The sequence below is a fragment of the Aulonocara sp. 'chitande type north' Nkhata Bay genome, linkage group LG23 (assembly GCF_057382095.1).
Source record: "Aulonocara sp. 'chitande type north' Nkhata Bay isolate Kocher_YH1m ecotype deep benthic linkage group LG23, A_spYH_male_GT1.1, whole genome shotgun sequence".
Lineage (NCBI taxonomy): Eukaryota > Metazoa > Chordata > Actinopteri > Cichliformes > Cichlidae > Aulonocara > Aulonocara sp. 'chitande type north' Nkhata Bay.
In genome coordinates this window covers 17,940,097-17,954,581 of record NC_141365.1, presented here as the reverse complement: position 1 = coordinate 17,954,581, position 14,485 = coordinate 17,940,097, and the positions used below count along the sequence as shown (strand labels likewise).

General features: G+C 40.2%; 1 protein-coding gene and 1 long non-coding RNA gene across 2 annotated transcripts in view; one reads left to right on the top strand and one right to left on the bottom strand.

The window, feature by feature from the left end:
• The window catches only part of naaladl2 (N-acetylated alpha-linked acidic dipeptidase like 2), a 546,561-nt gene that overhangs the window by 28,391 nt on the left and 503,685 nt on the right, over positions 1–14,485 (top strand). The gene's annotated exons all lie outside the window — the stretch shown is intronic.
• On the bottom strand, positions 360–6,598 carry LOC147301511 (uncharacterized). Its single transcript, XR_015127145.1, has 3 exons — positions 6,508–6,598; positions 4,130–4,260; positions 360–3,555 (listed from the first exon to the last, which is right to left on the bottom strand). It is a non-coding gene; the product is annotated as an uncharacterized LOC147301511 (long non-coding RNA).

Below are 14,485 nucleotides of genomic sequence, written 5' to 3'. Positions count from 1 at the left end.
CCTGTGACTGATGCGCTCATCATATGTCTCACAGTGGTACTCTGATTGATAGCATGTGATTTCTCACAAAGATGCTGAGGAAACTTGTACAGATCCAGGATGCGGTTCTACTTCACACTCTGCCTTGACAGCTGGTACTGCTGTGAAGGAGGAGGACAGCAGGGTTGCATTTCCTCATAAGTGTCACAAAAATCCTTATGTGTCACTTATGACATCTCTCATTGAGTTTCAAATATGAAAATCACAGTATAATAATTGTTTCAGCATGCATCTGAGCCCACACTGACACTATATCACAAAGCAAAATAAATGAATAATAACAATAATTTTTCTCCACCTTTTATTAATATCTTGCAGTGACAAATGATATTGTGAGATAACTTTCCAACTGCAAAGTGTTTCCTCCTGCTGTGAGGTTGTTTTTTTTTTGGCTTCATTTTTTTGGAACAATCTCAAAAGGGCACAAATTGAAACATTTTTCTATTTTTAGAATACAAAGGCAAAATTAGTTTACAAAAAAAAGCATAGTGGAAGCAAAAGACAAGGACATAAATGACTTTGATAGGGACTGGGTTTTACTAATCTTTATTGAAAATATGAACGAACACAGCTCAATAAGTAGAATATACAGTACTACGCAAAGGTTTTAGGCAGGTGAGAAAAAATGCTGTAAACAAAGAATGTTTTCAAAAATGGAAGTGTCAATCATTTATTTTCATCAATCAACAAAATGCAGTGAAATCTAAATCAGATCAATATTTGGTGTGACCATCCTTTGCCTTCAACACTGTATTAATTCTTCTAGGTACACGTGCAAACAGTTTTTGGAGGAACTTGGCTGGTAGGTTGCTCCAAACATCTTGGAGAACTAACCACAGAACTTCTGTGGATGTAGGCTTCCTCACATCCTTCTGTCTTGTCATATAATCCCAAACACACTCAATGATTGTTGCGATAGGGCAGCGGTCCCCAACCCCCGGGCCTCGGACCGGTACCGGTCCGCGAGAGTTGAGGCTCAGGTGTGAAATGGATAGTTTTCAGGGTTTTTATCGATTTCAGCGTTTTGTTATCGTTTTTAATCGTTTACTCGGTTTTCCTTGGTCTTTTCACGTGTGTTATGGATAAATTTTCTTTTTTTCGGTACCGGTACTAGTTTTATTTTGTTGTATTTATCCGCAACACCTTAAAGGCCGGTCCATGAAAATATTGTCGGGCATAAACCGGTCCGTGGCGCAAAAAAGGTTGGGGACCGCTGCGATAGGGCTCTGTTGGGGCCATACGATCACTTCCAGTACTTCTTGTTCGTCTTTACACTGAAGATGGTTCTTAATGACTTTGGCTGTATGTTTGGTGTCGTTGTCCTGCTGCAGATTACATTTGGGGCCAATAAACAATCACTTATATTTCTGAAAGCATTCTTTGTTTACAGCATTTTTCCATACCTGCCTAAAACTTTTGCACAGTACTGTAGTTTGAGTACTTTTGATTTAACAAAACTGTTCAAAACTGGTCACAGAGACACTCATTAGCTCACAGAAGAAGGGCAAGAAAACTACTGGACCAGAACAACAGAATTGAGTTTGACAGCATGGCAAAGCGGAAGTGACAAAAGGAATAGAATAGCAGCACAAAAAATGAGTGAGTACAGAACTAACTTATTGAATTTACAAAAAAGCTTCATAAACACCTGGCAGGGCTCTAGACTAACTTTTTGACATGGGCGCACCGGTACGCCTAACTTTAAAAATTTAGGCGTACCGGCACAAAAGTTAGGCGCACTCAAATTTTTCAACCGCATCGCTTAACACCGCAGTTTTACATGTGCACTTTCTTTGGGGGGGGAAGTCCATACAGACAATATTAATTTCTAAATTATTAACTAACAAACTTGTGCTTAAAGTGCTTTGTCAATATTGTAGAAAATGTTAAACTTAATCATCATCTTGGCCTCCTCTGACGACCTGTTTGCTCCTGTCTGCTGCTGAAAGGCCGTGGGGAGAGGGGACACTTGGGCAGTGCATTTATTGCAGCATATAATGTGTTTCTGGATACACTGTGCTTTTTCAGCATTCAAATATTGATGGCACCGTGTCAGAGCACTGGCTATGAATTTCAGACAGATCAGGCCTTAACTTAACAAAAAAGTTATCAATAGTTCTTTTCATCTTTTCTTATTACCCACAGCTACATCCACTTCTCTCAGGCCTAGGCTGCTCACTAGGGCTGAGTATCATCACTGATTTCTATAATCCATTCAATTCCGGTTCTCAATGTCCTGTTTTGATTCAATTTAGCCTCAGACAGTCAGAAATATTATAATTCTGATCATTTATCAGTACTGACTTCATCAGAATTGTGAACATCACAGCAGAGGCCTTTGTGTGAAAGTAACTGAGAATAAAACACAGGAAAACATGAAGGAGATTTTCCTGGTCTGGCTTTTTATAGCAGATAACCTTAAAAATATTCTGCAATATTCTGCAATTTTGCATAATTTTAAGAAATTTAAATTTCTTCAGTATTGAACAGCAGAAATTAGGCTTTCTTGTCCGAGGTCATTTAAGTGAAAAAAGAAAAAGCGCTGTAAAAAACGCTAGACTGGTGGGTAATAAGCGAATGAATAATGCAGAAAACAGATTTGAGACGGGAAACTGTTCCTGAAGTACAGAGAGAGAGAGAGAGCTGTGCAGGAAGTGTGATTTTTATCGTGGTGGAAGCAAAACAGCAAAAGTCAGAGGGAATTCATGACGACATTGATCAAATGTGAAGCGCAGTTTGCTGCTTCTTTTGCTGCTGGCTCGGTGAATTTTGGTTGGAGAGAGGAAAAACCTGCAGCTCAGAATCAGCGCAAAAAGACGTAAACACAGCGCGGACCCGAAGAATCGCTAAGCTCCGACAGCGTGTCCGTGTTCGGGCCGTCGAGTGAGAAAGCCGAGAAAGACGAAGCTGATTCTGATGTGTTGGGTCCGCTCCGTGTTTAGGTCTTTGTGTGGAATCCGTTAATGAATTGATATCGCTTTATTCAAGCTACTCACCTCTCTCTTCCACCTGCACTTTCAACTGGACCACGGCCAATCAGAGAGGTCCCGCCCCTGACTATCTCTGATTGGTTTAGTCCACGATAGGGGCATAATGTGTGTCTGTTGTTGACCACACGGAGAGTTAGAGTTTTTTTTTTGTTACTGGAACAGTTGGTCGCACCTGTGCGACCAAATATTTATTTTTAGTCGCACCACTGAAAAATTTGGTCGCATTTGCGACCAAATTGGTCGCACTCTAGAGCCCTGCCTGGAAAAAATCAAACATTGTTGATTGAACACTGTCTCATAGTATATGTGGACAATAAACTAAAAGAATTTAACAGTTAAAGAAACTAAACATTCTACTGTGGTTGTCAGTCACCCAGTCTCCCTTCGATCTGTCTCCACTTCAAATGTTGAAGAGAAAACTAAATGGAGGAGGAAAAAAATGGAAGACATGCAGGAAAGAGACTTGGTAGGAGAAAACGCTTTCTGGTGATGTCCATGGGTTCCAGGCTTCAGGTAGTCATTGTCTCTAGAAAAGTATAAAAATGCACTTGTGTTATTGTCTATATTTTTTAAACATCATTTCTGAAATATGGGGGTTTAAGACTGGTTGTAATTCCTCAACCGTTAATGAATAATTTAGTTTTTCCTCTCAAATTGATGCTCATAATAAGATGAAGCTCATCTTATTATATAAGAGCATGCAGTGTGTAAGAATAAATATTTGGACCTAAATGCATTTCTATGATAGTATTGACATGTAGTGTTCAGTGCCATTGGTGATGAAAATAAAAATGATCATTTACAAGTCTGTAAATTCACCCAGACTATCGCCCAGGTTGTCCTGAAGCCACCTTTATCTGCTATTGCTGTTATCTCATTATCCAACTCTTTTGCTTCTTTTCCATAATAGACCTCAATTTTGCTGTCTTTGAACTAATGCACCATTAGCGACACTGCATTTCAAAGCTGACCCACTCAGGCTTTTAATGTAAGCAGCCATGTTTCCAGATGTTTCCAGCCTTTTTTACTTTGATGCCCCATTCCTGATTATTCTTTTTTCACACAAACACGTTTCCTTTCTCTTTAAAGCATTTCCTTACCTTAATACATTTATTTTCTTTGGGTAGACTGAGGCATGGACTGTTTGAGCTCCACATATTGATTGTTGTGGGGAATTTGATGCCTAGAGACTTGCTGTTCTCCTCTACTCTTCTTTCCTCTCTCTTCCACCCTGGGGGAATTTTAAATGGAAACACATTACTATGAATCACACAGCAGGGAGCTCCATGATTGATAGCATTGCTTACCATTTACTAGTCACTGTCTGGAGATAAGCCCTGAATTTATGGAGTATTGGAAATCCTTGCCGTTGCTACATGAGGATTAGAGTGAGGAACAGCTCCCCCTGTACTGCCACTGGAGTCACCCGGTTAACAGCATAAGTGGAAAGTAAGGAGCCCCTTTTATTATTTATTTAAAAAAAAATAGTATTTGCGTTTTTGTTTTTTTTGTTTTCTGGATTTCTGCTGTAAATGAAACTGGGAAAGCTTGGAGAACAGTGTCACCTGCTTGTGAGTGAGTTTATGTTGTACACTTACTTCTCAGCAAAGCAAATGTGACTTTCCTTATTTTAAAAAAAATCATATCGTTACACTAACTGGCTACTTTGTTAAGTACACCTTGCTACTACTGTGTTGGACCCCCATTTACCTGAAATCCTTTCTTTCAACCAGGTCCTGGAAACATTCCTTAGAGCTCACGCAATTGCTGCAGATTTGTTGGCTCCACATCCCTGATGTGAATCTTCCGTTCTGCCATATCCCCAAAGTGTCCTATTGTCATGAGATCAGGGGACTGTGGAGGCCATTTCAGTACAGGGAAGCCATTGTTCGAGCAGCCAGTTTGAGACAATCTGAGCTTTGTGACATGACGTACTATCCTACTGGAAGCATTCATCAGAAGATGGGAACACTCTGGTCATAAACAGACGGGCCACAACAGTACTCAGGCTGTAGCCTTTAAACAATTCTCAATTAGTTCTAAGTGGCCAAGAAAATATACTCACAGCATGAACACCCGAATTGTTGATACAAAGCATGATGGATTTGTGCTTTCATGTTGCTTATGCCAAATTATGACTACAGCATTTTTCCAATCTTCAATGAAGTAATTTTGGTGAGCCTGTGCAAATATTGGCCTCTATTTCCTGTTTCTCAACTGACTGTAATGGCACCTGGTGCCATCTTCTGCTACTGTAGTCCACTTGCTTCAAGGTCAACATTCAGAGATGTGTAATCAGAAATGCTTTTCTGCATGCCTTTGGTGGAATGATTATTGGAGTTACTGTTGCCTTCTTATACGCTGAAAGCAGTCTGGCCAGTCTTCTGACATCAACATGGCATGAACTCACTGTTATTTACTTACTCATATTTCTCTTTTTCTGATTATTTTCTGAAAAACCTATAGAGGTTGTGGGAAAATGCCAGCAGATCAGCAGTTTTTTGGTTTTTTAAATTCTTAACCAACAACCATGCCATGATCAGTCAGGTAAGTCACCTTTCTTACCCATTCTGATTCATTATGTACTTTAAAAGATCACCTCAACTATGTCTACATGCCTTAAATGCACTGGTTTGCTACCATGTGGCCATATTTGTGTTGACGAGCAGTTGAATGGGTGTACCTAACAAAGTTACCAGTCAGTGTATATTTAGTTGAAATGTAAACAGAGCAACCCCAAATGAAAAGAAAATTACAGACCTTAGATTAATATAATAATAATATATTTATGCTGAATCTTTTATATGCTTGTCAAATCAACCTTCAGGTAAATTATCCATTTTCTTCATAGTTCATTTAATACAATATGATAAAATAGATATATGTAATATTCAGAAATGAATAATTAGTCCATCTACTAAGGTGGGCACTATCATAGTTCATTTAAAATCCCTGAAGGCATATATGCAGGAATCCCTAGACTTTGCAGGGTGCAGACAGTAGTTCACCAAAGACTTTTGTTTAAAGAATGTGCTTGCAGACCAGTTTTTCCTGTGCCTCAGATACAATTTGCAGACTAAAACTTTTCTTCTTTAGAAATGGCTAACAGTTATAGATTTTAAACATCAAATGAAAACTGTGTTTGCACAAATAGAGAGCTGTCTGTACTTTTATCCTGCACTCCTTGTGTGTGTATGCTACACAATTCAGCAGTAGCCTAACTCCACTTGAAATAACGCGCGAAGTCAGGATGTAGCGTCCAACTCCTTTTAATTAGTAAGTATTTCCTCATGGAGTAAAACTGAAATACAAATAACATAGCTAAAATTAACCTAGCATCATTAGCACAACAAAATTAGATTCCAATACACATCCATTAGCTTTAGCACACAACTACTAAAGTATTCATCTACAGCAAATATTTTCACAAAATATACATAAAATACAATCCTACAATTCAATACAAATGAAAACTTACAGACGGTGGTGTCGATGGCACAAACAAAAGGCAGACGTCGCTGGATTAAATTTCCCCACATGTGATCCGCTAGGAACTAAACAAACCTGGCTGACATTCTGTCACTTCCCGAAACTGGTTTTCAAAATAAAACGAATTTCAAAATAAAATTAGCTCATTGCAAAGAGCGCCTATATCCGGTTGTTCAGTGATGACGCGACGAATCCTACTTCCGGGTCTAAAGTAGTAGCGTTTAATATGGCTTTTGTGTTGTTAACATGTTTAATGTTATGTATCTTCTTCTATTTGATCTCAAAAAGCTCCTAAAACAGTCAGTGATCACTGTTGACCTCCCTCGGCTTTTATTACCGCTAATCATTTATTTAAGCTTAGTTTTTAAAACCTTAGGATGTAACTACAGCCCAGCCCATGCAGCAGTATATGAATGACTAACCTCGTATTGTGGATGGATTATCTCAGTTGTTCTCCTGGCTGAAGTTTGGTCCTTTTACAGCATCCTGCCATGCGATTACATTTGTTCCTGACCACCGAGAACACTCACGTTAACTTTTATCGAGTGGAAAAAAAGTTAGCTTGTTTATATTATGCTAACATAGCTGTGTCGCTAGCGGTCACGTAGCACATCATTATATACCAGCTAGCCAAACTTCAGTAACCCTACAAACGTCACTGCTGTTTAGTTTTCTGTCTTCATTTATGCTGGAAGTGATAGCAGAGCTGTACGTTTGAATTTGTTTCCAAAACCCCGCAGTCAGGACATGCTATATTGCAGAGGTGGGACCAAGTCATTGTTTTGCAAGTCTCAAGTAAGTCTCAAGTCTTTATCCTCAAGTCTCAAGTCAAGTCTCAAGTAATGTCAGGCAAGTCAGAGTCGAGTCTCAAGTCACTGGTGTAAAAGTCCAAGTAAAGTCACAAGTCTGAAATTTTGAATTTCAAGTCCTTTCGAGTCTTTAAAAAAAAAAAACCGAAAAAAAGCATGTTGCAGTTATATGCTAAATGTAAATATTAGACCATGTAATTTTTATATCTGTGTTTTTCTCAACACATGACAAAATAGTGAACTTAGAAAATATACACAAATTGTGAAATTGCACCTCTTTAAAATGCAGCTCAATTAAACCTAGCTCCAAGAATAATTTTCACCGACAGTTCTGAGATAAGCTGCATGTTATTCTTGGATGCGGTTGTAGGACTGGCTTTAAAATCGCATGACAAAAATATCATACACATTAAAAAAAACTGCATCACCAACGTAGCCTGGAAAACATTTGCTAGTTAGATGAAGTCAGCTATCTCATCGTAGCATATTTATATGCATATTTATAATCATACGGTTCTTGGAGTGAGTGCATACACTCATGAAGTTTAGTAACTTCCGGTCACTGCAACAAGCCCAGGTACAGTTTACCGACGGATGGGTGCAGGACCTTGAAATGCACCGTGTAGAAAGTAAAGACCATCGTACGTATCATAAGTTTACCAGTCTCACAAATCGTCGTCATAAATACACATTCGTTAACCGTTTATTAATAGGACCTTTGAGCTCAATGGTAATTAATTAGCAGTGGAAATAATTTCTGGTAGCATCACAGAAATGTAGCAGTGACAATAATATTGTATGCTTTAATCGTACTGGACAATTAGTGATACAAAACAACTGTTTTATCCTGTGAATAAAAGTATATGTTTTTGTCAATGTACCATAATAACAGAGGCGAAACGCTAGTGATGTGCGATACCACTGATTTCCTTTCCGATCCGATACCAAGTAATATTCAGGGTGGTATCGACAATACTGATCCGATACCGATACTTTGTACAAAAACTTATTTTATTTATTGTATCTCAAATTATAGCGTCATAATGATTACAGGACATCAGATTACTTGCTCTTATCACTTAATAATGCAGAGTTCATCATATAGAAATAAAAAATCTGAAGTTGTGCGCTATTTGAACACCTTGCCTGCCTGCAGCACTAAATAACACCGTGAGAGATGTCTGTCTCGCCCTAGCAACACCTGTCCCTCTCCTCCTCTTCAGTTTGTCTAAACATACGCGCCTCATATTCTGTGATATGATTTACTCTGAGGTGTTTGACAAGGTTAGTGATGTTGCCACAACCATATGCCAACCCTGCTGATTTTTCTGGGAGTGCCCCTCCCGAAAATCTCCCGGAGCCACCATTCTCCCGAATTTCTCCCGATTTTCCATCCGGACAACAAAATTGAAAAACCATATCGCAGAATTCATAGCGGGCCCAGCCAATTCCAGTTTCCAACAACGCTACTTAGTTTTAATATTACTCTCATTTGTCTTTCTGGGTCGCAAAAAAACGTTTAACATATTTTCAGGTGAGAATGTAGCTGTGTAAACTTCAAATATCTGAGCCGACCGACACATCGTTTTCAAACCCCCTCTACTCGGGTTAAACATGATATATAAGTCACTTTGATAACTTCAAAATGTTATTGTTTGGCTTTTTCAGTGTTTTATTTGTTCGTGAGTAAATCGGTTTGGCTGAGATTAAAGTTATTAGATTAGATTAAATTTAACTTTATTAATCCCTCGGTAGGGTTACTCCGGGGTTTTCACACAGCTGAATAAACGTCAAACAGAAAACTGATTAAACAAAGTGTGAGATGGTGGAGAGTTTACGCCAGCGACCAGTTATATTTTAGATAGCAAGGAGCAGACGGCAGAGTTTCACTCCACCGAGGGAGCTCGCGATGTACTACCCGGCTTTCTTTAGACCACAAAGGCCGGGTCCTCAGGTGGAAGCAGCCTCTGAATTTGGACACCCCGGGCAGTTTCCGGGCAGGCCAATAATAACGGTGATATTTAACGTATTTTATCCGATAAATAAACACTGTAAAATGTATTTATCACGCCCCTCCCCAAACAGCCCTTTTGAATGTCTCCCTAATTCTGAGGTCTCAAGGTTGGCAAGTATGGCCACAATACCTCACTTTTTTGCCACATGTATCGCAAACCACGTCTCAGCTGTTTGTGGAGGTAAAATACGTCCACACAGTTACGCTCAGCCATTGTTGTGAGTGCGCGCGCCAAGGGCTGCCAGACATTTATACAGCCGTATTTCGCACATGACTATGAAAGGCGGAAGAGGAAGTAGTTCCTTTGAATGTAGACAATCCAATGTTATAGTTTCTTTCCACTGTGTTCCTGTTAATGATAAACTACAAATTTACCCTAAATTACTAAAATATCGATATTTTAATGTGAGAATCGATTCTAGAACATAAATGACTGGTATCGGAGGAATCAATATTTCAGGATCGATCCGCACATCACTACGAAACGCAATGTTGTGTCAGGACAATTCACTATTTATGCACAATAAACAAAGGAGCATAGCGCGACAATTTCTGTTCAGCGCCAGACTTGCTTGTAACCTATATCACCAATTATGTTAAGAAAAATGACGTATTAACTACAACAGCAGACTGATCTTTGTGGAAATGCTTGGAGCAGACTAACCTGTGAGCTGGAGTGTTCTGGGACGTTATAATTGGTCTTTGAATGGCTGCAATCCAGTCGCCTCTTTGTTACTTCGGAAACATGGCTCGAACAATTTCTCTTCAACGACGTAATCCGATAACAACCGATCTCTTTACTCGTCGGCTTCCCGTGGCTGTCATGCGACCGGCTATTGCAGTTAATAATACAACAGCTTCTTGACATTTTTGTGTTTCTTTTTATCGCTGTATAACTGATTTTAATTGAAAGCCTGCGTGCGCTAGTACCGCTTGCCACGAGTTCCCAGAATCCTTTGCGGTTCTACCCGTGAATGACGTCACATTTTCAATCTCTATATAATATGCATGTTAAATTTTATATTTGGGGTAAAATATCAAGTCTTTTCAAGTAAACCGGTTCAAGTCCAATTCAAGTCCCAAGTCATTGGTGTAAAAGTCCAAGTCAAGTCACAAGTCTTAGAACATTTTTTCAAGTCAAGTCTAAAGTCATAAAATTAATGACTCGAGTCTGACTCAAGTCCAAGTCATGTGACTCGAGTCCACACCTCTGCTATATTGTATTTAGATAGAAGCTAGTGAGCTAACTCCCTGCTAACTTCTAACTCCGTTAAATGTCATAAATTCCGTTTTCATGGATGCCTGGATGTTAAACTCAATTGTTACACCTGGTAGAGCAGAACGCTGATCATTTTATTAAAGATGAAAGACTTTAGACAGTTTTTTAACTCTCAGTAATGCCATAGTGATCGTTTGATATATGGACCTGCAGCGGAGTTTAGACCCAGACACGGCTAGTGACGTCAGACTGAACAACCGGATTGCAATAAAATTAAGAGCGGAACAACTTTAAAGGCACAATGGTTGTTTGTTTTTTACAGAGGGTCTCATTCTTTTATATCATAGAAGCTGCTTACAAATCTTAGACTCCATACATCATGGCCAAGATTTTTTTTTAACACTGAACAGAAAACTGAAGCATTCAGTTTTAAAACTGGTTTGTGATTTAAAGACTACAAACAGAAGATTGTGGTTTATGTCTCTACTAATACTAACGAAATAGCTGTTTTCGTTTATGTAATTAATTTTTTTTAAAGAGCGCTTGAACACATTAATTTTTATACTTATACAAAAAACTTGCTTAGCTGTTTTTTGTTGTTGTTTTTGCCCTGGCTTTATGTATGTTAGACAAAATAGACTTAGCTTCAATAGTTTAAATGAGTTTGTGGACCTTAGCTTCTGCAGCTTAAGAAGGACACATTTTTACAGATTTTATGTGTTAGAAACATTTCTGAGTGCTTGGTTTACACATCTCCATTTTTGGCTGTCAGGGGCAGCTTAGACCTCAGATTTCATACCTCAGCAGCCATAGCCATAGACCAAGGGCTTTGGGTTTTTTAGATTCCTTGCAAGTTTGTGCATCACTCTGAAGAAAGTCTAACCTTACTGCATTTTTGAATTATTTGTTACCAAGCTTGGTTTACCAAACACCACTGCAGTTTGTATAATGGTGTGTTTAGCAAGTAGCCAGGAAGATGACTGATCAAAATCTCATTGCTGCTGCACCCTGAACCATCGAGGCCATTTCATCACATTAATATCCTGCCACACTGTGACCGAATATTTGATCTACACACACTGATAATCAACAAGTCGTTATACATCCACACTGTGCCAGCGCATCACACATGGGGGCTGTTTCTGTGGTGCTGATCCCATTATGGAACATGACTTAATTCTCCTTGACACAAAGCCAATTCAGGGAGTGATTGTCTCACAGGTTCATCCTCTCTCACGCAGCGTGAGGGCAGAAGGGAAGTGGTGGTGAGGAGGTGGGTTGTATTAGGCGCTGAAAGACCACAGCTGAGGGGGAAATAGCTGTCAGGCCTGTGGAGGAAGGAACAGGACACAGTATAGCCCATCACTTGTGCTCCCTGAGAGACTTATTACAGAAGCAGGCCAGGGAGAGAGCTTGTAATTAATTTGGAGGGAACTGATATTGGTTTTGATGCACCAGAGACTGACAACAATGGCTGTCTCCTACATGTACCTGCACTCGTGGCTATATGTGTCTGCATAAAAACAGGAAACCAAGACGAGCAAGGGGAGAAAGGGCTATTTACATGGAATGTCTGCAACAATGCATATTAATGCCTCCTTTAGTCGCCTCATCCTCCTGCAACTCGTATTCTCATCTCTCATCTCTCTCATTCCTCTCTCACTTATCCATCTCTGCAGCAGCTTTGGTTAGATTCTTCCTCTATCATGAGTACGTGTTGTTCAGGGCAGCATTTTTTTTTTAAATAATGAAACTATACTCGGCATGGCAAATTATTAATGTCACAGAAAGGAAATAAGCTTGTTTTCCTTCAGCTCATTCATTTAGAAAGCTCCATGACTGCACCACAGAAGCACAATTACAGCACTAAGGAATCACAGAGATTGAAAGGACCACAGAATTTGCACTCTTAGTCATGCAAATCAGCTGTTAGGTCATATCCGAGGACAAATTCAGCATTATTTTCTAATGACTGAGGAAGAATGGAAAGAAAAATGTGAGTGACACGATCAGAATGGATTTATAATATCTGCTGCCATTATTAAAAGTTTTTATCATATCTTTGGGTATATATATATATATATATATATATATATTGAATATATGCCATATGGGTTCCATCATTTAGCCCAGTATTAGCTCACAATGACATTGGCGTTATGACAGTTTTGTATGATGGACTGTTACCACCTGCTTCTGGGAAGGAGGGCGATCCATTTGATGGAGCTTCAGAAAAGCAAGATGTATATTGTCATAGTTTTGAGTGAGAAGGACACAATCAAATACACTCAACAAAAATATAAACGCAACACCTTTGTTACTGCTCCCATTCCCCATGGGATGGACGTAGAGACCTAAAATTCATTCCAGATACACAATATAACCATCCCTCCCAAACAGTGGTCACAAATCAGTCCAAATGTGTGGTAGTGGGCACATCTGCTATATTGAGATAATCCATCCCACCTCACAGATGTGCCACATCAGGATGCTGATCTGACATCATGAGTAGTGCACAGGTGTACCTCAGACTGCCCACAACAAAAGGCCACCCTGGAATGTGCAGTTTTGTCTCACAGCAAAATGCCACAGATGCCACAAGCAATGAGGGAGCATGCAATTGGCATGCTGACAGCAGGAATGTCAACCAGATCTGTCGCCCGTGCATTCAATGTTCATTTCTCAACCATAAGCCGTCTCCACAGGCGTTTCAGAGAATATGGCAGCACATCCAACCGGCCTCACAACCGCAGACCTCGTGTAACCACACCAGCCCAGGACCTCCACATCCAGCAGGTTCACCTCCAAGATCGTCTGAGACCAGGCACCCAGACAGCTGCTGGAACAATTGGTTTGCACAACCAAACAATTTCTGCACAAACTGTCAGAAACCGTCTCAGGGACGCTCAACTGCATGCCCGTCGTCCTCATCGGGGTCTTGACCTGACTCCAGCTCGTCGCCGTAACAGACTTGTGTGGGCAAATGCTCACATTCGATGGCGTCTGGCACGTTGGAGAGGTGTGCGCTTCACGGATGAATCATGGTTCACATTGTTCAGGGCAGATGGCAGCTGAGAATGTCCCAGTTCTTGCATGGCCAGCATACTCACCGGACATGTCACCCATTGAGCATGTTCGGGATGTGCTTGACCGGCGTATACGACAGCGTGTACCAGTTCCCACGAATATCCAACAACCTCGCACAGCCATTGACGTGGAGTGGACCAACATTCCACAGGCTACAATTGACAATCTGATAGACTCCATGCGACGATGTGTTGCACTGCATGAGGCAAATGGTGGTCACACCAGATACTGACCGGTTCTGGGTCCCCAGACCCCCAATAGCGCAAAAAACTGCACATTCCAGGGTGGCCTTTTGTTGTGGGCAGTCTGAGGTACACCTGTGCACTACTCATGATGTCAGATCAGCATCCTGATGTGGCACACCTGTGAGGTGGGATGGATTATCTCAATATAGCAGATGTGCCCACTACCACACATTTGGACTGATTTGTGACCACTGTTTGGGAGGGATGGTTATATTGTGTATCTGGAATGAATTTTAGGTCTCTACGTCCATCCCATGGGGAATGGGAGCAGTAACAAAGGTGTTGCGTTTATATTTTTGTTGAGTGTATAATAATTCATACCTTCATGGAAGGTATAATCTCCTGTTTTTATGTGACTTGTGGGGAAATAATGACTCAGATTTATGGTCAGTTTGAGGATGTTTAGGAGTACAGGTGTTTAGCCTTTAGATTTTGGAAATTTGTTGTGCACAAAAGCTCATTTAGGCCTCCGTGACATGTTGGTGATCGTCTGGCAGCCACCGGTCACCAGGGTAAAAATGTATTTTCTGCAACTGATTGGTGAGTTGATGGATTGCTGGAAGTTGCTAGGGTGAAACTGGTTGCAAAAAGGT